Source organism: Vigna umbellata, chromosome 5 (assembly GCF_029865625.1).
Source record: "Vigna umbellata cultivar VRB3 chromosome 5, Vumbellata_1.0, whole genome shotgun sequence".
NCBI classification, from domain to species: domain Eukaryota; kingdom Viridiplantae; phylum Streptophyta; class Magnoliopsida; order Fabales; family Fabaceae; genus Vigna; species Vigna umbellata.
This window is the reverse complement of record NC_142169.1, coordinates 5,019,050-5,045,803: the sequence shown is the minus strand read 5'-3', so window position 1 is coordinate 5,045,803 and position 26,754 is coordinate 5,019,050. Positions and strand designations below refer to the sequence as shown.

The window sequence follows — 26,754 nt, the reverse complement described above, 5'->3', positions numbered from 1 at the left end:
GCCCCATTCTAGTAGGTTCCTCTCTCGGAAACATGAGAAGCACTTCAAGGTGGTGCAAGACAGGAGACTCCTTATGGAGAGAAAAGTTGGAATGATACCTAATTTTTCTCCTCAATTTGGAGAGCAATTGTTAGGGAATGACTGGGGAAAGCTAGCCACATATCCTGCACCTGCCAACATAGTTGTGGTAAAAGAATTCTACACCAATGCAAAGAAGATTGGTGATTATCCAGCTGAAAATTATTTGGGCTATGTCAGAGGCCATGCTATCAGGTATGATCCTGATTCTATTAATAACTTCCTGGATACTGTGTGGGCTGGTGAGCAGTGCCAGTTTGCTCTTTGCATGGAGGAAGGGGCTGATTTTGAGGATGTAGAGAGAGTACTATGTATACCTGGAGGACACTTCCAAAGGAATAGATCTGGTTCAGTGGTAAACATTAGGAGGACTGATCTTACTCCTCTTGCAAAGTATTGGATGGCATTTTCTCATGCCAACATTCAGCCATGTTCACATGTGTCAGATATTACTTTCAGCAGGGCACTCTTCATCTACTGTGCTATCAGGAACTTAAATGTTAATATTGGGCATGTGATAGCTGATGAGATTAGTGTGTGTGCCAATACATCAAATAACAAAGCACCCCTAGGACATCCCTCCTTAATCACTCACCTTTGCAAGATAGCTGGGGTGGACACTTCTGCTCCACCATTTGAAAGGCCAAGAAAAGCCATTGATGAGGCCTATTACAGACAGTACTATGGAGGTGAGGAGGCAGCTCAGCCAGTTCCACCACACCGTGCTCGCAGAGAGAGAGGGCAAGCATAGAGCCAGACATCTGCTGAAACACATGAAGCAGAACCGTTCCAGATGAGGGACATGTACATGTCTATTATAGGTGCTCAGTTACAGTCCATTCATAGAGGGCAGGTGGCTACTACTGAGATGATTGTGGGGATGTATGATACACCTCCAGCTCACAGGTGGACTATGGAGGAATTCCATAATGTGGTAGCTTGGCCAGAGGAGCCGGTGCAAGGAGGAGGAGCTGAAGCAACTGAAGCTTCAGTTAGAGAGATGGAAGAAGATGAAGCTGATGATGATGATGCATTTGAAGATGATGAAGATGAGGAAGAAGAGGAAGATACAGAGGACAGCTCAGATTGATGAGGAGCTGAGATAGCATTTACTGATGAATGCTATCATGAACTTATGCTTTTGTTGGTTTAAGTGTTCTGAACTTATTTGTTTTTGTTTTAGACTAGGGTTGATGTACTCTATTGGAAACCTGGTTTGTTATGATGGTTTGCTATTGACTATGATTGTGTGATAAATAATGCTTGATGATGATTATTGATTGATTGATGTTGAGATAGATGTGCACATTAAATGCTTATACAGGTGATTCACAAGCTTTGTGAACAAATGCAGGATATTATGATTGTGATTGTTAGATTAAGCAGGATGTGTATGTCAAATGTGAATAAGCCTATTTGTGAGGTTTTGAGCTCCAGAGTTTTTATTGATTGAATGCTATTACTTTGAAAGCATGAATGATTTTGCCCAGGTTTTCTATGATTGAATCAATTGCTTGTTTTGCATCATATGATTAAGGCTGTTTGTTGGAACCCTTTTTATTGGCCAAATTCATGAAGTTAGCCCACTAAAAGAGAACACTTTGTGTTCTATCCTTTGAACCCTTAGCCTTGAACATAAATTGAAAACCCTTGTTGAAAAGCTTTACCTTGAGTTAAGTAGAAAATCTTTTGTGGTATTGTTAAATGTTCAAGTTTGGGGTTGTTGGGAAAGCATGAAAAAGAAAAGGGAAAAGCATTGAGCTAAAAGTTAAGAATAAGAATGTGAAAAGAAAAGAAAAAGCAAAGCTCAATGTAAAGACAAGTTGGGAAAAATAAGAATAATTGTGTTATTATGATTCTCTTAACTCAAGGATTTTGTGATCCAGAAAAACCAATTTTCTTGTTAGCCCAACCACGTTATAAGCCATTGAAAAGTCCTTGTGATGATGCATGCTTGTAAATGTTTTGATTGTGGTTAAATGAAAGGCAAAGTTGATTCATGTGACATTGTGGTAGTGGAGTGAATGAGTGATTACCTCTTATACACTTGTGTGTGAGTGAAACACTTTACCTGGTGAGGAAGTATTCCATGAGCACATGAACATCCATGCTTAATTGATTGATCATTCATGAAAAATAGCATTTGTTTGATATTAACTGACTTTGTGAACACTAAAGCATGTGCACATCTTGATTGAAATCTTGGTCAAAAGTTTGATTGAAGTCTTTGCTTATCTTGAAAAGAAATTTTTGAATGAGTGAACCATCATATGAATTGGTAGAAGATTGAGTTACATCTTGTTTGCTTGAGGACAAGCAAAGTTCTAAGTTTGGGGTTGTGATAACAGTTGAAAAACTGTTATTTTCATGATTGAAATTGATACTAAAAGCAACCTTTAACACTTAGAAACTAGCTTGAAATCATGCTTTTATTCATATTTTCATAAATAAGAGAGCTGGACAGGTTTATGCTTGATTTCAGTGTTTTTGTGCAGGTTTTAAGGTGAATTTGGTGAAAGAAGTGAAGAAGGGGAGAGATGAAATCAGAAAAGACATCAAAAAGTGCAAAAGGAGAAGCCGCAACTGCCGCTCAGCGGCAGTTTACCACTGAGCGGCACTCAGAAGCTCACGGGGGATCCGCTGAGGGGAAGAAACCAACTCACGCACTTACCGCTGAGCGGTACTTTACCACTGAGCGGCACACTTATGGGCTTGGGCCTAAATTTTCTGTAATTTTAGAATAGTATATAAGCTTTAGGACGTCCTAGGGTTTGTATCTTTGGCAGAAACGAAGCAAACACTCTCTCTTCCACCCCTTTGAAGGAGGATCTTGGATGCTCAGGCTACCTCTTCACCTTTCTAGGGTTTTATCTTTCATTCTTTCATTATTATTCATCTAGTTTCACCATGAATATGGTGAACTAAACCTTGTATTGTTGTTGGGGAATCAATGTAGTCTTGTGAAACTCTCATATATGGAATTAGTGTTTAAACATCTTATTTGAGATACATGCTTTCTTTCATCATTAGTTAGGGTTTTTCCTCTTTTCTCAATGCTTGGTTTGTTTAACTCATTCAATGCATGATTATTGATTTTGTCGATACGGGAACGTACCGGGAAGTCTAGATCCGGGGAATTTCTCCCAATAGTATATTGGTTGTCGTTAAGCTCCTGCACTAAAAGAACTAATTATTAGGAATGCTAGGAATCGTATGAACTCGTAATTAGGAATAAGCCTTCTTGTAAGGTAATTTAGAGAGTGGCATTAACAATGATGAAAAGAATGTTGAATTCCTAAAGTATATGAGAGTGGATAAGATGAAATTGATAACCCCAACAACATACTAATCCATATATTCCATTAAAGTGTTTGTATTTTGTTTTAGCCATTGATCACATTCATGCATACATGTTTATTTTCTGTTTTGCATATTAAACTTCACTTATTTCGTTCTTAAGTCTTAAATAATCAACGAATCACATAACTAAACTAGGCCGTGAGTCCTTTGGGAGAACGATACTTGGTCTTACCAAGTTTATTACTTGAAACGATTCGGTCACACTTGCCGATTGTTAAACAAGTTTGTGGCGCCGTTTTTCGGTGTTCATAAATTTGTCATCACTTTGCCCCATCTTCCAAAAGAATTCTATGCATGCATGTGGATGGGCTAATACGAGGTATGTCAGCCAAACTCCAACCAATGGCCTTCTTGTGCTTCCTCAGCACACCAAGCAACTTCTCCTCTGGAACAGAATCAAGGGAGGTAGAAATGATCACCAGTTTCTTCTCATCATCAGCCAAGTACACGTACTTGAGGTTATCTGGGAGCTGTTTCAGCTCAAGAGTGGGTGCCTGCAAGTCAGATTCAGGTGTACTTCCTGCAACATGGTTAATGCATTCTGACTCTAAAGAGTGTACAGGTAAAGGCAGAGCACTCATCTCATCACAATCCAAATCAATGTCCATCACAGATATGTCAACAACATCATCAATATCATGCATAACATCAATTTCCTGGACATCACAATCCTCATCAAAATCCACAACATTATCAACATCATTCTCAAATCCTGATTCGAATCCAGATTCAATGCATGAATGCAAAGAAGATAGAAAAGAATGCTTCTTCTCATGCACAGAATGAAAGTCGTCAACAACAAATTCATCAATAATGTCATCCAATGCATCGATCCTAAACAGAGAATGGTCCTCAGATGGAAATTTTATTGCATCAAGGATATTAAAATGAACAACAATATCAGCAAATTCCATAGACAAAGTTCCAGCATACACATCAATCTTAGTTCGGGCAATTTTCAAGAATGGCCTGCCTAAGATAATGGGAGCGGATCCATGAGAGAATCCCTCCTCCATTTCCAAAACATAAAAGTCAACAGGAAAAATCAATTCACCAACCCTAACCAAGACATCCAATATGAAACTTGTTGGGTGGGTAATACTCCTATTGGCCAACTGAATGACCACACCCGTGGTTTACAAAGGACCAAGAGACAAAGATGCATATATAGACAAAGGCATGACATTAACAGAAGCACCCAAATCAAGCATGGCATTCTCAAATTTATTGTTTCCAATCACACAAGGAATGTAAAATATACCTGGGTCCTTGCACTTTTCAGGAATGTGCGGGACCGACTTACCAATAAGCGCAGATACATTCCTTCCCATGCTAATCCTCTCATTGCCCTTCATCTTCCTCTTGTGTGTGCACAGCTCCTTCAAGAATTTGGCATACTTCGGTACTTCCTCTTGTGTGTGCACAGCTAAACTGTTGGGAGTTGGAGGCCATCTTCTCAATCAATTGCTTGGCCTCAGCAGGTGTGGTGTCTCCAAGAGCTCCACCACTGGCAGCATCAATCATACCCCGATCCATGTTGTTCAAACCCTCATAGAAATACTAGATAAGGAGTTGTTCAAGTATCTGATGGTGGGGACAGCTAGCACAAAGTGTCTTGAATCTCTCCCAATACTCATACAAGCTCTCTCCACCAAGCTGCCTAATCCCAGTTATGTCTTTTCTGATAGCTGTGGTCCGGGATGCTGGGAAAATTTTCTCCAAGAACAACCTCTTCAGATCATCCCAGCTAGTGACGGATCTAGGCGCCAAACCATACAACCAATCCTTAGCAACACTTTCCAATGAATGAGGGAATGCCTTCAAGAAGATGTGCTCTTCAGGAACATCATGCGGTTTCATAGTGGAACAGACAATGTGGATCAGTCCAGTCTTGAGAACAAATGGAACGTCCTCATCAGGATATTGGATGCACAAGCTTTCAATATCAAAATCAGGTGCACCCATCTCCCTGAAAGTCCTCTCACGAGGTGGAGGTTGTGCCATATTGTTCTCAGTGTGAAAAACAACAGAATCAGAATCAGAATCAAGTGCAGATGCAACAAATGCAGTAGAGGCAGTATGCACAAAGTACTCAGCAGTGGGATGCACAGTATCTAATGGAACAGACTCAAAAACAAACTCTAAAGACAAATTCCTAGAATGCCTAATTAACCTATGAAACGTCCTATCAATCTCAGGATCAAAGGGTGGTATGAATCCAGGATTTCCTCTAGTCATGCACTAAATCACAACACCCTGTAATGATGAAACTATAGCACAAAAATTTCAAACCACAAAAATCAACACAAGATAGCAAAACGACACTATCACAAACACAACACAACACAAATCACACAACACAGACACAAGACTCAAAACTGAACCGTTGGTCCCCGGCAACGGCGCCATTTTGTTGAGAGGGTCGCACCTCACACAAAATTTGTTTGCAAAATTAATGTAGTATAAACTAGGAAGTGACTCCTAGGTCGTCTCTCAAGGACCAAATTGTAGTTCAGGTAATAGGTCGAAAACTTTGTGGGGAGGTTTTTGTGAAGATTTTGTGAATGCAAGTGAACTAAATTAAAACACAAACATAAACACGGATGGGAACACAGGATTAAAACAGTTGGTCACTTAAGCTAACATCGTAACTAAAATATCACAACCAAGAAAAATAGAGAACATTAAAATGAAAAGTGCTTTAACCCATTTAAAATGCAACATTGAGCTAAACAATTAAATGCACACCGAGAATGAAGACACCAATTTAAAATGTTGAATGCACCGCTCCAAATTAAATCACCTTATACACCTCTCTATAAGAAAACATTCATCTTCCCTTTTGTGAAAGTAAATACCCGCATCTCTCTCCAAGCCGAAATGAATAAGTGGATTTCTAAAAAGCCAAAAACTAATTCTTCTTAGTGGACGTAAGAACACATATATTCCTCATTTACCGTGCACAATACAGCTAATCCCATCTAATCAAATTGCTTTCCAGCCGTGACACCCCTTCTTCTACCTAATCTACCTTTCATTCCAAAAAAAAATCAAAAGCAAAGCTACTTTTCCTCTAAGCCGTAACGTCCCTGCACCCACTTCTCCAAACAATTAATTAATCTTCTTCTTCCAACATTAACCATCGTACATGTATACCTAACCCCGTCTAATAAGCTCTTCATTTTATTATCCATCACTTCACAAGAAATAAAGAAAAGAACTTCAAAGTGAAATTGAGGAGCTCTACTCCAACGTACGTAACAGCGTGATCTCCTCTTCCAACTGAATGAATTAACTTACATCTTTTCTCCAGCAAAGGTCAATCACCGGATGAATCACCAAATGGTTACAAAATTTTCTCCTCTACATGAAACACGTTCCAGCCTGCTCCTTGCACTTCTCGGCTGATTCCAGCTCCGTTGAGATTTGTTTTGGATGAAAGAAACCGTGCACACACACATTCACGCTGCTTTAAGGTTGTGACACTTGTGTGCTGCTCATGGACGTGGCAATGATGACCAAGACCTCCTCAAGCTTCATCAATCAAACATGAAATTAAATGCCCAACGTAATCAGCCCCCCCTTTCCGTGTGCTTCCTTCTTTTTCATTTAATAAAATTGCTCAAAGAAAAACCAAAGTCACGGCTGGACAAATCCCTTTTACTAAATGAAATAACTTCTTATTGTGCTCTACCATTCTCTCGTTCAGCACCGCTTCATTCTCAAAATAAAGGGGTCATGAGTAAATTAACAAAGAGGAGTAAAAATCAGCTCTTCATTCATCATCCCAAAAACAGCGTTCCAGTCAAGAAACATGAAAATGAGGCGGAATAAAATAAAGAAAAGATTCAATGCCAAAACAATGTTGGCCGTGACAGCGTTGGGGTCAAGAGGACAAAAGAGTACTCAATGCAAAAGTGTTGTATCCCCCTCCATTCAATGAGAAAACAGCGTAAAAACTCTCCAAACTCTCAAAAACGTTCAAAAACCAAACCCCCCCAAAACCAGTGGCAAGTGGCGGCTGTAGCCCTTGGATGTGTGTCCTCTCTTTAATAGGGGTGGGGTCCACACAATAAAACCCTAGGGTCCAAGTCACTAACCTCTAATTTTGGGTCTAATCTAGTTTACCAAAAATTGACCCAAAATGTAAGAGTTGATTCAAAAATTCTAAACTACTGAATTACAATTTAATTAATTCAAAAATGTTTGTGTGGAGAGTCTTGAATTTAATTACATTCTTCCTGATGTCCCAAAATGTATCTCCAAAATTCTTCCTGTAATAAAAAAAATGCACTTAATCAACTCAGAAAACCCAAATTAGCACAATTACAAATTTTCAACCAAATTAAGCAGAATTCGAAAAACGGGGAAATAACAAACAATTAAACACAATTCCCTAGTTTATTTAAGTGCAATAAACTAAATATAATTCAAGAAATAACGACTCATCACCTGCCCGAATGAGACTTTCCATTTCGTTTTTCAGCGTGATGCATTCTTCTGTAGTATGTCCATGATTCTGATGGAAATGATAGCTCTTCCTTTCATCTGTGTTTCTTGGAGATTGCTTTGTTTGGAGTGTGAGAAGTTCAGCGTTTAGAGCTTCTTCAAGAACTTTTGCCCTAGGTGCGTTGAGGGTTGTATAATGATGAAACTTAAATGTTCGGGGAAACTCCCCGGTTTTACCATTAATGCCGAACGATCGCTTACCGTCCTTTCTACCTCCACTTGCCTCAGTTTCTTGTTGTCGCTTTCTTTGTGAGATTCGCATATCCTCCATGCGGATGAATTCAACTATTCGTTCCTGGAGCCCCTCGATTTTGGCGGTCGTGCATACAATTTTTCAGCAAAATACCCTGGTCTTAGACATGAAGGCAAATTGGTGATGATAACGTGGCTGGATATTGATCATACATTTGTTAAAATACTAAAAAGCGAAGAAATAATGCATGAGAGGGGTCAAATTTTTTTTTCTAATAATGTTAATCATAATATTTTTTGATATCATAATCATGTATACAAATATAACTAATTATAATGGTTAAATTATTCAAAATAAATTATTTCAATGCGGCCAATAAGAGTTCGTTTGATCTTTGATCGTCATCAACATTTTAAATTCAAATTTTTTATAAACGCTTATGTGGTAGTCGTGATCAGTCCGTTTTAAATATACATATCCATCTCTTTCATGTCCTAGCCCGTCCATCTCGAATTTTTTAAATTTTTTCTGGAGGTTCATTAGACAAAGATGGAAACACCACAATATAGGGATAAATGTTTAAGGCAACCTAAGAAACCCTAAAAGAAATATTTGCCACAAAGATGTTAATCTTTGATAAGAATTAGAGTTGTAAACCAAGAACCAAAACAATCATCTCTCAACGTTGCAAATGCATATTTATGACTTCTGTCTACATATGTATTTGGTGTCCCTATATATAAGTATAGGTATAAATGTTTAAGGCACCTAAGAAACCCTAAAAGAAAGATTGCCACAAAGATGTTAATCTTTAATAAGAAAATACAATTTATTTTATTTCCTATACTAATTAATAATCATGAGATAGTCCTCTATCCTACCTTCTGCTCGGGTCAGCCCATCCCGACCTTCAACTTATGTTAGTTTTTTTTGAACCTTTGGTCTTAGTCTCTGAACATTCATTTTGGGTCAACCAGTCTCCACCGTCAAACCTAATCTGCCTTAATCTTCGATCCAACCCATTGTGCTTAATTTTTGTTCTACAACTGTATAACTATTCCCCATACACACGGTCTCTTCTCGATATTTGACCTGGAATGATGAATCTCTGTTGTTAACTTGTGTAAATATTTTTCGACAATTATACTTTGACAACTTTTTGACAATTTTTTTTCTAATTGACCTATCTTCATTTTTGTCCACAATATTCTATCTTAACACCTTTAGTTTATCAGTCAACTTAATTTTTTCTCAAACTTAAGGTATTATAATTTAAAAAACATTCAAAGTCTTTTAGTATAATAATACCTATCTTTAGACTAAAACATTAATTTCAAATTACTCTAAATAATATAATAATTTTTATTACGATTTTAATTATTGTGATCTATAACTAAATTGAATTCTCATAAAATATTATTATTATTTTCTATATGAAATTAATTTAATATTTTAAACAAATACAATTTTATTCTCTTTAAATTTCACCGACAAAAGGACAGAAAAAGGGCGGGAGGCTGAAGAAGAAAACCTCGAATATTGGTAACGTTGCATTTCTAATGGGGGAGGTTATCTTAAAATGTAAATATTATATAATGGGAATGGGAGCTTATGATCAGTTTTATAAAGGAAAATGAAAAATAGGATGGCGGGAGGATGAAAAAGAAAACGTCGAATATCCCTAAAATGTGACGTCTTTTTCTAACTCTTTGTCTACTAGCTGACAATTAGTACGTCGATGCCCTCTATAATTCGACGTCTCCTTTGTATTTTTTAAGCAGAGAAGTTATGAAGTTAAGAAGTCGATATTGTGAAAGATGTTCCTAGAATTCTATTCAGAAATGGCTTCTCCATCATCATCATCAAGAGGAAAAGAGAAGGTTGCCCGGGTTACAAGAAACGCAAGCCCATCTGGATGGATAAGTGATCGAGACATGCGAGCAAAGTTTTTATACTGGACAAATATAAAAAAAATAGTTCCTCACAAGTATCTAGACCTGCAATTGTTCAAGGACGAAGGGTTCCTTTTTCAAGAATGGATTGCATATCAAGGGCTTACTGATTTTGAGCAGATGAAAGGACATTGCTATCCAGATTTTGTTGAGGTTTTCTACACAAACCTGAGGGTTGTAAATGGGGTCATTCACTCAAGGGTCAAAGGCGTTAACATTACTATTGACGATAATGTTTTGTCACATATTGTTGGACTAAAAGCTGAAGGTTTGGATTCTCATATCCGTGATTCTAAGTCAAACAGATGGCTAACAAAGAGAGCTATATATGTAAACTGCTTAAGATATCAACGAAGGTACACGGTGGATAAGCAGTACCTACATGATGGCTTAAACAAGGAGGAAAAACTGATTGCTTATGTCCTGACTTGGCTACTGCTGCCTAGAAGATTTGTCGAGGACAAAATGTCAACAAAAGATGTATTTCTGTTGAATGCTATCAAGACTAGAATCCCAACCAATTGGGTTGCGGTACTAAAAGGTCGTATGATCGCTGCAGGTCATAATTATGCACACAAATTGCCATATGGAGTATTCATCAGCCAAGTGCTGATACTTCAAGGAGTAGATGTATCTCAAGTACACAGACTTATGTGCAACAAGTCACAAAAAATTGGTATACTAAGTCTGTTTTCTATTAGGCTAGAAAGGACTGTGAATGTATGGTTCTTCAAAGATGAGCTAACTGTTGGAAGTACACCTACTCTTGCTGCAGATCATACTACCTTCATTCCAGAAACTGATTTTGAGAAATATGTTGTTTATTAATTTAGGAAGAAGTCTGAAAGGGTTGAGAGAGTTGAAGATACTCTTTTCAAATGGGAGAAGAAGGGAAACAAGAATGACATTGGCTTTGAAATTGAAGATTCTGATGATGAGTCAACTGATGAAGATTGAATGGAATCTTCTTCGTAAGAATAGGGACTACTTTTCTATGTGGATTTATTTTTTATATTTTGTAATCATGGCATTAAGTCACCTCTGGTTTTATGTACTGCTTCAGTTTTATTTTGAAAGGAAATGAAGATTTGTTTCAGTAAACGATATGTGAATTGTGAATGTTAATTGCATTGTTATGTGGACTAACCCTCAATCTAGTTGAAAAAGGAAGATTATGCTGTTCTAATATTGATCAAAAACTGATCACTAGTTTAAAAGTGCAAATTTCAGTACACTGCTAACTTGAATTGATTAAGGAAGAAGTAAAAAGAAAAAAATTTCATGTCTGATTTTAAAGAAAAAAGTACAAAACGTCGAAGCCCCACAAAATACGACGTTCTATTAAGCACACAACTAATGCTCCCAAGTACTTCAATTCCCTTCACGTCCCAGCCCGGCAGCCTACGACGTTCTATGGGAGGGCAGAAAAGAAAAAAAGATCCGAAAGTATGGTACTTTTAGACGGAAGAACAAAACGTAAAATTCCAACAGAACTCGACGTTCTATTAATGCTCTCGTGTTCAAAAGAAAAAACTAAAAAGAAATAAAAAGGTACAAACTTGTGGCTTCCAATACTACGTCCAAGCCCTTTCAAATTTGACGTAACCTTTGTAATTTTTAAGAAAATATTAATAAAAATGGCACGCTGTTTCAAGAGAAAACGTCGAATGGTTTGGGACTTCGACGTTGTTTTTAAACATAACGTTAAAGTTCTTTATTGAATGTAAAAACAAAACACAGTCTCACTGTTTGTTCGCGGTTCCATTTCTGCTTGAACTTTCTTCTTAGTGTACGACTGCGATAAAGAAAGAAGGTTATTTTTAAGTCGTTTCTATCTTTATAATGTCATTTGGTTCTCATTCGTAAGGTTTACCGATTGTTTTCTGTTTATCTTTAGGCTGTTTTTCATACGGGATCAGCGAACTTCGTCATCTTCTTCAGTGACACCATTTGAAGTATGTTTTTTTTCTTAAAATACTCTTACGTATGATGTATGTGCTCGTGTTGGTGTTGTTTTGTCGATTCTGGACGTATGATATCTACATGTATAACGATACTATTTTAGTTTTTTTTCCTTTAACGTATGATATTTGTGTTCGTTCGTTGTCAGCAAACTTCGTCATCTTCTCTAATGACACCATTTCAAGTTTGTTTTTTTTCCTTCAATATCTCTTACCTATGATATATGTGTTCGTGCTTGTCGATTCTGGACATATGATATATGTATAACGATAGATATTTGTGTTCGTGTACATATACTATGATACTTAATTTTTTTCCTTCAACGTAGGTATTTATTTTTGTTTCTCTACGTAAGTTAGTTTTTTTTTTCTATGGATTCTTTTCGTTCAGTGTAGTAGTATGGATCAAAGCTGGATTCATCAGCGTCGTATTAGTGAAGAGTATGAGCGAGGGGTTTCTAAGTTCATACAATATGTTAAAGAACACGCAAAACCAGTGAACCGGGCATATTTTTGCCCTTGTGTTCGTTGTCTCAATCAAGTATATTAAGACTTGGACAACATTCGTGATCATCTGTTCATCTATGGAATAATGAGAAGTTATACAGTTTGGACTTGGCATGGGGAAGTATTATAAAAGCCAACAACTTTAAGAGGTTAGGATTGTGTCGACGAATGGATGAGTGATCATTTAGACGAAATGGTACATGACGTTGGCGAAGAAAATTTTGGAAGAGCTCATTTATACGATAGTCTTAAGAATAATTTGGAGCAAGAGTTGTATCCAGGATGCATCAATTTTACAAGGTTATCGGCTAGTTTGAAATTGTTTTGTTTGAAAGCAAGAAACGAATGGACTGATAAAAGTTTCACGGAATTGTTGAAGTTGCTGAAGGAGATGATACCAGAAAATATCCGTAATTACGACGCAAAGAAAATTCTATGTCCAATGGTTTTGGAATACCAAAAGATACATGCATGTCCCAATGACTATGTATTGTATAGAGATCAGTATGCTTCAATGAAGGTGTTTCCGATGGTTTGTCACGATTTAAGAAGAAACTTGATGGAAATAACGATGAACACAATGAAGGTCCACCGGCTAAGGTCATGTGGTATTTACCTATAGTACCTAGGTTGAAACAACTGTTTTCTATTAAAGAAGATGTGAAGAATCTTATGTGGCACGTTGATGGAAGAAAATGTGATAATCTTCTTTGACACCCAGCTGATTCCCCACAATGGAAGAACATTGATGGCGCATTTGTCGAATTTAGTGCAGAGCCGAGAAACTTAAGACTTGCACTTTCTACCGATGGTATGAATCCTTATGGCAACTTGAGTAGCAAACATAGTTCATGGCCAGTTATTTTGATGATTTACAATCTATCTCATATGTTATGAATGAAGATAAAATACATGATGTTGTCTATGATAATATCGGGTCCTAGACAACCTGGAAATGACATTGATGTTTATCTAAAATCGTTAATTGATGATTTAAAAATGTTGTGGGAAGAGGGCGTCGAGGTCTTCGATTCATATTCAGAAGAAAACTTTCGTTTGCGTGCAATGTTGTTTTGCACAATAAATGATTTTCCAACATATGGGAACTTGAGTGGTTACAGTGTTAAAGGTCATTTGCATGTTCGATTTACGAAGAAAATACTAGTTATCTTCAATTAAAGCATGGGCAGAAAACTATGTACACAAGACAACGAAGATTCCTTCCTTGAAATCTCCCTTACCGTAGATTGAAAAAAGCATTTAATGGAAGTCCTGAGGATGATGTAGTGTGTAGACCACGTAACGGGGAAGAAGTATACGACCAGGTGAGGAACATTGATGTTGTCTTCGGATAACATAAAAAGAAGACCATTGAGAAAAATATTTGGAAAAAGCGATCAATATTCTTTAATCTTCCATATTGGTGTAAACTTGATGTGCGACACTGCATAGACGTGCCAAAGCGCGATGCGGCAGTGGTTGTTTTCTTGTTTTTTGGCTGTTTGGGTTTTGTGCAGGTGGTGCTGAGGGGTCTTTGTTTTGCCTCAGGCTAAATGAAAAGAGTTTGTTGATTTTTAAGGACTAATGCTTGATGATTTCTATGTCTGTTTTATGAACCTCTATGTGCAGGAATGGCCTCCTCATCAAGAAAAAGGATGAAAACTCTTGGTAGCAAAGACAAAGGCACCAAGAGGAAGGAAAAGGAACAATTCTACTCTAATAAGTTTATAACTACAACTCATGAAAGATACTTCCCAACTGTGGAAGGAAGGAGACTACTGATGGAGAGGAAGGTGACCAATATACCATCCTTGGCTCCTCAATTTGAAAGGGAGCTAAACAACAGAGACTGGGGACAAACATGGCAACCTACCCTATTCCCGCCAACATTGCCATTGTCAAGGAATTCTATACAAATGCAAAAGCATTGGGGGAAGAGCAAGAGACGTACTTTAGCTACATAAGAGGTAAAAAGGTTGCTTTTGATCCTGACACCATTAACAGTTTTCTAGGCACAGACTTTGAGGGGAAGCAATGCCAGTATGCAATGTCCATGATGGAAAGAGTGGACTATGATGATGTGGAGCGGACTTTATGTGTGCCCCGATGGCACTTTCAGAGCAACAGGACTGGTGCACCCATCCACATCATAAGACCCCATCTGACGCCTTTAGCAAAGTACTAGATGGCTTTCACTCATGCCAACATCCAGCCATGTTCCCATGTGTCAGACATCACTATCTAGAGGGCCATCTTCCTTTACTGTGTTCTCAGGGGCCTCAGCATCAACATTGGGCAGGGTATAGCTGATGAAATCCAAAGTTGTGCCTGTGGTGCAACCAACAAGGCACCCTTGGGACACCCCTCCTTGATCACCCATCTTTGTGAGATTTTAGATGTTGATGTGTTCAGACCACCATTGGAGCATCCAATAAAGGAGTTGGATGTAGCCTACTTCACACATTATTGTGTAGTAAATGAGCCAGGCCGACCAGTACCACCATCATAGCAGCCGAGGGCACACAATGAAATAGGCTAATTCCACTGCTTTTCCAAAATGGATTCATCATCAGTTATTCACAATTCATTGTTCAATTGATTATTGTTCAAGTTTCAAATTAATTAAAGTACATTCTTAATTAATTTGAGGGTGATCATGCAATTAATCAAAGTAAATTCTCAATCACATGCAAAACCTTTCTAGATTGTTCACAATAAATTCAACCAAAGTACATTCTCAATCAAATTCTATTGTGTTTAATCATGTCTATTCTTAAATCTCCTAACCAAGTTAAAAGCTAATCAATCAAAGTACATTCTCAATTGATTATAATTGAAATTATTACTACCAACCAAAGTACATTCTCAATTGATAGTAAAAACCATTTAATCATATGAAAGTTCCTAAATTAAATCAAAGTAGATTCTCAATTAAACCTAGAAACCCTAGAAATCATATAATCAGTATGCATGTAGATTCAAACACATTATGATGCCAAAAATCTTTGCTTTTAAGTTGATAAAGAGACGAAAGACATAGAGAGAGAACAACTTAAATCAATAATCAAAATAAACAATTGCATTAAGTCAATCTAACCTCAGAATCTATAATGAAATTACAGCATAATAGCCCTAGATGCTTAGCTCTCCATGAATGGAGTTGATTACAAGATGAAAGAAAAGTGAGAGAAGTGATGAATGAATGAATGAAGTGAAGTCCCTCTTTTACCTCCCTTGGGTCTCTTTATATAGGACTTGATTGGGCTTGGACTTTGAATATTCAATTGACAAAATCTTTTATCTTATATCTTCCAAATAACTAAAAGATTTAGATAATTATAACATTATTTGGAAGATATTTTCTGTTGATATTCTCAAATTAAATTAATTCAACAACTGAATTTTATCTTTTAGCTTTTCTGACTTTCTAAAATTGCACAAATATCTTGAAATTTCCCTTATCTACACATTAGCCCCTTCTGAATTTCCCAAAATTGCACCAGAACTCCTTAGTTGACTAGAACCAATCTATTTGACCCGTTTCTCGCAGCCAATTGAGGACTGCCACGTGGAATTCCCCCTTTCTCGCAAATTAGGGTTCAGATTGGGGAAAGGCTTGCCCCTGCGCCGCGCTACTGTTGGAGAAGAAGCTCTTCTCCTTTTTCGGTGCGCGATGAGGATGAACTCACGAGGATGAGGTGCGTCACGATCCTGGATTTGTGTTTCTTTGTAGGTCTGATTTTGATGCAAGTTTTGATGCGGTGCTGGAGGTGGTGCGAAGAAGATGATGGTGGCCGTGGAGGTTGCACGGCAACGGCGGTGGAAGAAGGTGATGAACGAAGAAGATGGTGGCTAGTGGCGATCGTACTTCAGAGCGGAAGAGGTGGATGGTGCGCCGGATCTCGCAAGGAAGATGGTGATTGGTCGTGGAAGATGGTTACCGGCGAGGCGCGATTCACGCGACGCAGTGGAGGTGAGCAGCGACGCGACGACGTGAAGAACTCTTGTCTGGTCTCGCGATGGTGGCGGCTTCACGGCGACATAGATGTTTTGCTGTTGGCGGCGAGACTGGTTGGTCAGATCTGTGAAGATGATGACGCCAGGGTTTCTACGGCAGTGGCTTGCGATTGTTGTGCAACATCGCGATTTTGCAAGGAAGAAGGGGGAGTGACGTCGTTGTGCTGCGCGAGAAACGACAACATTGACGGTGGAGGCTGTGCGACGATGATTGTGCGTGGCGACGCTGGCGATGAGGGTGGATGCGCGATGGTGACCAGCGGCGGTGACACGACAGTGGTGGGTAGGGTTAGGTTAGGATGATGAAATTAGGGTTTCTGTTTGGATGGAAGATCATGATGTGTCAAAAGATGATAGGTCAATTTGGTGTGTAAAGGATTAATGACGTGGCAGATTCTAGATGGTCAGATATTTGTGTGAGGATTTGGACACGTGGCAGAATCCTAGGGAGGTGTAGGAGAATCTTAAGCACAATTATCCCATCCAAAATTTGAATTTTAAAGCATAAATGTGGGCACAAATATGCACTCATCACACCCTCACACTTATCCTTTTGCACTCCTGGGCAGAATTGATTAATTCCAAGACTTTGTTCTAAGTCATTTTATTCGATATTTGCATTTGGATCAAAAGAATGAGCAGCACCGGACATAGATCAATCATTTAGGCATTACTTTGTCATGGACATGCAATTGAAATCACTCTATTCTTCACACATGAGTTAACCTTTTTGAATTCCCAAGGAAATCAAATATGAAAGACAACACTTAAGTCAAAATGTATGCATTTCTCCACAACTCTCTCAAGTGTTTTTGGCTTGTATTTACACTCAAAATACACATGAAAGTAGACACCCTTGATATTTAGCAAGACTCTAACATTTACACACTTCAGAAAACATGTAATTATTGATCATGAGGGCTTTTTAAGGTTTTATTGAGGCCAAGGCAAAGGTAGGGAATTTTCTTGGAATTTTTGAGCTTTTGAATCTGATATAGAAAGAGTAATGATACTTCAAAAACATATATATTTCTTGCTCTTTTAAGGAAGATTTACTTTACTTTCTTTTTCTTTTTAAAACTCGAACTTTTCATCTTCCTTTTTGCTTTTTTTATTTTATTTTATTTTGTGGGTGAGGTACTCACCCACACACTTATTCATCACTTTACTTCTAACAGAATCCATTACTCCTTCTTCTTTCCTAAGGTAAGGAGCATATGACTTTTCTTCTTTTCTCATTTAACAATGACTAGAAACAAGAAAAATAGGCTTAAGGCTCAAAGGGGGTTCCAATGGATTAATGTTAGGACAAGTTTATTTGGCCAAGTAGCTAAAACAAGAAATGCCTCAATCATATCAAATCATGCATATTCACCTCAGTTGCACAACACATAATCAAGCTAACTATTAGAGTATCAACAAAACATGGGCAAATCACTCAAGAAAAATAGGTATGTGATGACAAATTTATGAACACCGAAAAACGACGCCAAAAACTTGTTTAACCCTCGGCAAGTGTGACCGAATCGTATCAAGTAACAAACTCGGTAAGACCAAGTATCGTTCTCCCAAAGGACTCACGACCTAGTTAGTTATATGATTTCTTGATTATTTAAGACTTGTGAACAAATTGTTGTAAGTTTCAAATGCAAAAGACAAAAAGTAAACATGTATGCATGTGATGATCAATGGGAAAGAAGAACACAAACACTGAATGAATTGTATGGATGAGTATGTTGTTGGGGTAATCAATTTCATCTTATCCACTCTCATATATTTTAGGAATTCATCATTCTTTTCATCAATGTTAATGCCACTCTCTAAATCACCTTGCGAAGAAAGCTTATCCTTAATTACGAGTTCATACAATTCCTAGCATCCCTAATAATTAATTCTGAAGCACAGAAGCTTAAAGACAACCAACCTTCATATCCCTATGTCTAGGCAATATGCTATTGGGAGAATTTCCCCGGATCTAGATTTCCCCGTATGTGTCCATATCGACAAAATCAATAATCATGACATCGAATAAGTTAAACAATGCATGCTTTGAGCAAAGAGGAAAAACCCTAACTATTAATGAAAGAAAGCATGTATCTCAAATAAGATGTTTAAACACAAATTCCATATATGAGAGCTTCAAAAGATTACATTGATTCCCCAACAACAAGAAAAGTTTAGTTCACCATATTCATGGTGAAACTATAAGAAATACAATGAAAGAATGGAAGAGATAGAAAAACCGTAGAAAGAGAAGAGGGGAGTCGTCACCATCTCCCAATCTACCCCCAAGGGGTGAAAAGTGAGTGTTTGCTTCGTAACTCTGCCAAAGATACAAACCCTAGGAAGTCCTAAAGCTTATATATTATTCGAAATATTACAGAAAAGTGGGCCTAAGCCTAAAATAATGGCGCTCAGCGGTAAACTACCGCTCAGCGGTAAGTGCGTGTGTTGAATTCTTCCCCTCAGCTGCACTTTCACCCCTCAGCGGAGCCAACGAGTGTTCATCAGTGCCGCTCAGCGGTAAACTGGCGTTGAGCGGTACTTGCGACTTCTCTTCTTTTGCACTTTTTGAGTTATTTTCTAATTCCATCTCTATCCTTCTTCACTTCTATCATCAAATTCACCTTAAAACCTGCATAAAACACTAAAATCATGCATAAACCTGTCCAACTCTCTTATTTCCAAAAATATAAACAAAAGCATGATTCCAAGCTAGTTTCTAAGTGTTAAAGGTTGCTTTTAGTATCAATTTTAAGTATGAAAATAAAAGTTTTTCAACTGTTATCAGTATGGCACAAAGTGGTCCATCCTTATCATTAGGCTCAAAATTCACATGGTTCAAATTTCTTTCACAAAAGATTTTAATTAAGAAATTCTTAAGTCAACTCAATCAACAAATCATAGAAGCAATCCACTCATATCAACATGACTCAATTTTTCTCTTGAATTCATGATCATTCTAGTTACTGATTCAAACTCTCAAATTCAATGCAAATATATTACAAGAAAACAAAATAGGGAAAAAAATTAATTGTTTCCCCCACACCCCTATACTTAAACTATGCATTGTCCTCAATGTATGCCTTATATGTAGAATGCAAAGAAAAAGTATGAGGGTACTTGCCTCCTTCATGGTGGAAGGAATGTTGGAGTGGTCAAATTCACTCCATCCATCGTCTTGTTCAACATGTCTTGATTTTCATTAAATATCCGCAGACGATGGCCATTAACCTTGAAGATTCTATCAGAAGATTCTTCCTTGATCTCCACTGCTCCATAGGGAAACACTTGTGTTACAATGAATGGACCTTCCCATTTGAAGCGTAATTTACCACTCATAGGCCCTACCCTGGACTTGTACAATAACACCTTTTGACCTATGTTGAAATCCTTTTTGGTCACAAGCTTTTGATCATGGAATTTCTTGGTTTTCTCTTTGTAAAACTTGGAGTTTTCATAGGTTGTGAGCCTAATCTCCTCTAGTTCTTGCAGTTGGAGCTTTCTCTCTTTCCTTGCTCCTTCCATGTCCAAGTTACAAGCTTTCACAGCCCAATGACTCGGTGTTGAATCTCCACAGGTAGATGGCAAGCCTTTCCAAATACAACCCTAAAAGGTGACATACCTATTGGTGCTTTGTAGGCCGTCCGATGTGCCCAAAGTGCATCATCCAATCTTGCGGCCCAATCCTTCCTATTTAGCTTCACTAGCTTTTGCAATATCTTCTTGATCTCTCTATTAGAGACCTCAGCTTGTCCATTAGTTTGGGGGTGATATGGTGTAGCAATGCGATGCGTCACCCCATACTTTTTCAACATATTCTCTAGCAGTTTATTCCAAAAGTGGGTCCCCTGATCACTAACGATGGCTCGTGGTATTCCAAACCTACAGAAAATGTTAGACCTAATAAAACTCATAACAACTCGAGCATCATTAGTCCTTGTAGGTATGGCTTCCACTCATTTGGAAACATAGTCTACAGCAAGAAAAATATAAGAAAACCCAGAAGAAGAAGGAAAAGGACCCATGAAGTTTGTAAAAAGGATTTCAACATAGGTCAAAAGGTGTTATTGTACAAGTCGAGGGTAGGGCCTATGAGTGGTAAATTACGCTCCAAATGGGAAGGTTCATTCATTGTAACACAAGTGTTTCCCTATGGAGTAGTGGAGATCAAGGAAGAATCTTCTGATAAAATCTTCAAGGTTAATGGCCATCGTTTGCGGATAGTTATTGAAAATCAAGACATGCTGAAAAAGACGATGGATGGAGTGAGTTTGACCACTCCAACATTCCTTCCACAATGAAGGAGGTAAGTACCCTCATAGTTTTTGTTTACATTCTACATATAAGGCATACATTGGGGACAATGCATAGTTTAAGTGTGGGAGTGTGGGGGAAACAATTAATTTTGTTCAACTATTGTTTTCATGAAATCTTGCATTGACATTTCAGGCTGAGATTGCTGCCTTTGTTGAGGTGGAACATAAGGTTGCCTATGTTGTTGATATCTATTAAAGGACGAATCATGATAATTCTGGTATGGTCTATTTCCTCCAAACATGTTTGCAGCAAAAGCTTGAGATTGGTTTTCCATAGTGGTTTCCACCAAGCTAGGACATTCATCAGTATAATGGTTAGTTGAAATGCAAATTCCACACATCTTAGCAATTTGTGGAGTTGAGGTTTGAAACAAACTTGTAATCTCGTCGAGTTTTCTTTCTAGCTTATTAAATCTTTCATCTATCCTATTTCCATCAACTGCACCATTATCAATTTCATGCACTCCCTTCAACAAAGTCACTGAATTTTCTCTTGTGTCATACTGTTGATTGTCTACTCCCTTCCGTTCTATTAGATCTATACCATCTTCCAGTGACCTGTCTAAGAAAGATCCTCCGCTTGCAGCATCTGCCCATGACTTATCAGTATGACTTAAGCCTTCATAAAAGCTTAGAATAAAATCTTCCATTTGACACTAAATGCAACCTGATAGGCTGTCGTTGAAGCTATCAAATTAATACTACTTTTCAAGGAAACTTCAGTATTGCCAAGTAGTATTCAAGAAGGTAGATAGGGCTAAAGTAACTTTGAGTCGTCTCCCAACGAACACGGAATTGCTTTTGAATATATGACTCTTACGAATGTTATGCAATGCTTATGGATAAAAGTAATGTTTGGAGAATGTTTAAAGAACAAATAAGAAACTTAAAAACAGTTACGATGAAATAGGCTAATTCCACTGCTTTTCCAAGATAGATTCATCATCGGTTATTCACGGATAATTGTTCAATTGATTATTGTTTAAGTTTCAAATTAATTAAAGTACATTCTTAATTAATTCGAGGGCGATCATACATTTAACCAAAGTAAATTCTCAATCAAATGCAAAACCTTTCTAGATTATTCACAATAAATTCAACCAAAGTACATTCTAAATCAAATTCTATTGTGTTTAATCATGTCTATTCTTAAATCTCCTAACCAAATTAAAAGTTAATCAATCAAAGTAAATTCTCAATTGATTATAGTTGAAATTATTACTAATCAATCAAAGTACATTCTCAATTGATAGTAAAAACCATTTAATCATATGAAAGTTCCTAAATTAAATCAAAGTATATTCTCAATTTAAACCTAGAAACCCTAAAACTCATATAATCAATATGCATGTAGATTCAAACACATTATGATGCAAAAATCTTTGCTTTTAACAAGATAGAGAGATGAAAGACATAGAGAGAACAACTTAAATCAATAATCAAAGTAAACAATTGCATTAGCTGAACGTAACCTCAGAATCCGTCATGGAATTACAGCAGATAGCCCTAGATGCTTAGCTCTCCATGAATGGAGTTGAATACAAGATGAAAGAAAAGTGAGAGGAGTATGAGAGAATGAAAGAAGTGAAGTGAAGTCCTCCTTTCTGCCTCCCTTGGGTCTCTTTATATAGGCTTGATTGGGCTTGGACTTTGAATAGTTTGTTGATAAGATATTTTCTGTTGATATATTATATCTTTCAAATATTCATTAGATTAAATCAGTTTTAAAGAATATTTGATAGATATTAACTTAATCATCTTATATCCTATATTTTCCAAATAACTAAAAGATTTAGATAATGATAAAATTGTTTGGAAGATATTTTATGTTGATATTCCCAAATTAAATTCAACAACTGAATTTTATCTTTTAAATTTTCTGACTTTCCAAAATTGCACAAATACCCTGAAATTTCCTCTATCTGCACTTTAGCCCCTTCTGAATTTTCCAAATAAAATCTGATTTGGGCCTTGAATTGCCATTTGGACCAATAAAACTTATATTCTCAGCTGCACAAATAAACATTAGAACATCCAAGAATAATTTATGCACTAAAACTCACTTTTTACGTCTCTTTATTTCCCAAAACCCAACAATTCCAATCATCACAAATTCACTTAAAATCAACCATTCAAGCACAATTATCCCATAAAAAATTTGAATTTTAAAGCATAAATTTGGGCATAAATATGCACTCATCACACCCCCACACTTATCCTTTTGCACTCCTGGGCAAAATTGATTAGTTCCAAGACTTTGTTTTGAGTCATTTTATTCCATATTTGCATTTGGATCAAAAGATTGAGTAGCACTAGACATCGATCAATCATCTAGACATTACTTTGTCATGGACATGCAAATGAAATCACTCTATTCTTCACACATAAGTTGACCTTTTTTGAATTCCCAAGAAAATAAAATATGAAAGATAACACTCAAGTCAATATGTATCTATTCCTCTCCAACTCTCTCAAGTGTTTTTGGCTTGTGTTTACACTCAAAATACCCATCTAAGTAGACACCCTTGATATTAACAAGACTTTATCATTCACATACTTCAGAAAACATGCAATTATTGATCATGAGGGCTTTTTAAGGTTTTATTGAGGCCAAGGCAAAGGTAGCGAATTTTTCTGGAATTTTTGAGTTTTTGAAATTGATATAGAAAGAGTAATGACATTTGATTTCAAAAACAACTCTATTTCTTGCTCTTTTAAGGAAGATTTTTTGTTTTAAAAAAAACTCCAACTTTTTATCTTCTTTTTTGCCCTTTTTATTATTTTTTGGGTGAGGTACTCACTCACACACTTATTCATCACTTTACTTCTAACAGAATCCATTACTCCTTCTTTTTTTTCCTAAGGTAAGGAACATATGATTTTTCACCTTTTCTCATTTGGCAATGACTGGAAACATGAAAAATAGGCTTAAGGCTCAAAAGGGGTTCCAATGGATTAATGTTAGGACAAGTTTATTTAGCCAAGTAGCTAAAACAAGCAATGCCTCAATCATATCAAATCATGCATATTCACCTCAATTGCACAACACAGAATCAAGCTAACTATTAGAGTATCAACAAAACATGCGCAAATCACTCAAGAAAAATAGGTATGACACATGGTGGTCCATGCTTAACATTATGCTCAAAACTCACATGGTTCAAATTTCTTTCACAAAAGATTTAATCAAGAAATTCTCAAGTCAACTCAATCAGCAAATCATAGAAGCAATCCACTCATATCAACATGACTCATTTTTTTTCTCTTGAATTCATGATCATTCCAGTTACTAATTCAAACTCTCAAATCCAATGCAAATATTTATTAAAAACAAACAAAATAGGAAACAAAATTAATTGTTTCCCCACACCCCCACACTTAAACTATGCATTGTCCTCAATGTATGCCTTATATAAAATGCAAAGAAAAAGTATGAGGTAACTTACCTCCTTCATGGTGGAAGGAATGTTGGAGTAGTCAAATTCACTCCATCCATCGTCTTGTTCAGCATGTCTTGATTTTCATTAAATATTCGCAGACGATGGCCATTAACCTTGAAGATTCTATCAGAAGATTCTTCCTTGATCTCCACTGCTCCATAGGGAAACACTTGTGTTACAATGAATGGACCTTCCCATTTGGAGCGGAATTTACCACTCATAGGCCCTACCCTGGACTTGTACAATAACACCTTTTGACCTATGTTGAAATCCTTTTTGGTCACAAGCTTTTGATCATGGAATTTCTTGGTTTTCTCTTTGTAAAACTTGGAGTTTTCATAGGCTGTGAGCCTAATCTCCTCTAGTTCTTGCAGTTGGAGCTTTCTCTCTTTCCCTACTCCTTCCGTGTCCAAGTTACAAGCTTTCACAGCCCAATAGGCTCGGTGTTGAATCTCCACAGGTAGATGGCAAGCTTTTCCAAATATAACCCTGAAAGGTGACATACCTATTGGTGCTTTGTAGGCCGTCCGATGTGCCCAAAGTGCATCATCCAATCTTGCGGCCCAATCCTTCCTATTTGGCTTCACTAGCTTTTGCAATATCTTCTTGATCTCTCTATTAGAGACCTCAGCTTTTCCATTAGTTTGGGGGTGATATGGTGTAGCAATGCGATGCGTCACTGATGGAATCCTACTTGACGTAGTCCTCTTTTTGTAATTTTACTTTTTATAGTTTAGCTCTTAAGGAGCATGGGTTACTATAAATACCCAGCTCCTCTATTGTATTGGCACTTTTGAGCTGAATGAGAATTATATTTCTGAAATCAGAATAATTCTCTCTTGAAAGTCATAGGCTAGAGAGTCCAAAGACTCCCTCTAGCCACCTTCCAAGCACACCTTCATTCTTCCATTTTCTCCAAAATTCCACGGTGCTTTCTCACTCCTCCACGCTGCATCCTTCACTGCCACCTCTCATCCAATCCGCGTCAGTGGCGTCAGCACACGCGTCCTCTTGTCTCTCGCGCCTCAGACACGCACACCACAGTCTCTTTCTCGTTCCTTCACTCACGCATCCACATTTCTCTCATTTTCCATTTTGAAGAAACCTCATCTGCTAGGGTTTCTCCCTCTCAAACGCATCATCATCACAGATCCACGTCTCTTCCTCCGTAAGTTTCATTCCTCTTCATGAATATACATCTCCTTCCATATTTGCACCTCATCTTCACCATTTCTTTTGATTTCCACCGATTAAAACCTTGTTTCACATTCGATCCAGACTTTTCACCGATTGTTTTCCTCCAATCTTATGTTTGAACCGATTAATCGGTTCATTTTGAGTTTTCCCTCTTTTCTAGAGTTCGTTCATGATTTTAGGGTTTTCTATTCGAGTTTAACCTTCTGTTTTTGTCTTCTTCGAGTTTTTGTCCATTTCCGCTGCGTCTTCATCTCTCTGGAGTAAGCTTCGAGGAGTCAGCGTCACGTCTTCGGTCTCTCCTCGGCGCTCGTCCATCAGTCACCCCATACTTTTTCAACATATTCTCTAACAGCTTATTGCAAAAGTGGGTCCCCTGATCACTAACGATGACTTGTGGTATTCCAAACCTACAAAAAATGTTAGATCTGACAAAACTCATAACAACTCGAGCATCATTAGTCCTTGTAGCTATAGCTTCCACCCATTTGGAAACATAGTCTATAGCGAGCAAAATATAAGAAAGCCCAGAAGAAGAAGGAAAAGGACCCATGAAGTCAATACCCCAAATATCAAATACCTCACAATATATCATGGGTTGTTGAGGCATCTCTTCCCTCCTAGTGATCGATCTAGCTGCCCTCTGACATTGCTCACAATTTTCATATATCCTCCGTGCATCTTTAAAGATGGTAGGCCAATATAATCCACAATCCAACACCTTCCTACCTGTCCTTTGCGTGCCATAGTGTCCTCCAAAAGGTGATGAATGACAAAATTCAAGCACATAAGGTATCTCTATGTCAGGAACACACCTCCTTACAACTTGGTCACTTCCAATGCGCCATAAGAATGGTTCATCCCAAACATAGTACTTCGCCTCACTTTTAAGTTTAGCTTTCTCAAATTTGGAGAAAGATGGAGGAATAGCTGAAACAGCCAAATAGTTAACAATGTCAGTAAACCAAGGTTCAGGATACATACCTTTTACAAAAGTTAATGCTAGCAAGACTTCATCAAGAAAGTCATCCTGAATAGGAATTTCATCTTCTTCTTTTTCAATCCTACTAAGATGGTCTGCTACTAGATTATGGGCTTCAATTCTGTCCTGAATCTTAATGTCAAACTCTTGGAGTAGTAGCATCCATCTGATCAACCTTGGTTTGGAATCTGCTTTCTTTAGAAGGAATTTCAATGCAGCATGATCTGTATAAACAATTACCT

The 26,754-nt window shown here is 37.4% G+C and overlaps 1 non-coding gene and 1 pseudogene across 1 annotated transcript; one reads left to right on the top strand and one right to left on the bottom strand.

Annotated features, from left to right (window-relative positions):
* The window catches only part of LOC148197571 (uncharacterized), a 44,128-nt pseudogene that overhangs the window by 13,664 nt on the left and 3,710 nt on the right, over nucleotides 1–26,754 (bottom strand).
* On the top strand, nucleotides 5,021–5,128 carry LOC148197572 (small nucleolar RNA R71). Its single transcript, XR_015780012.1, has one exon. It is a non-coding gene; the product is annotated as a small nucleolar RNA R71 (small nucleolar RNA).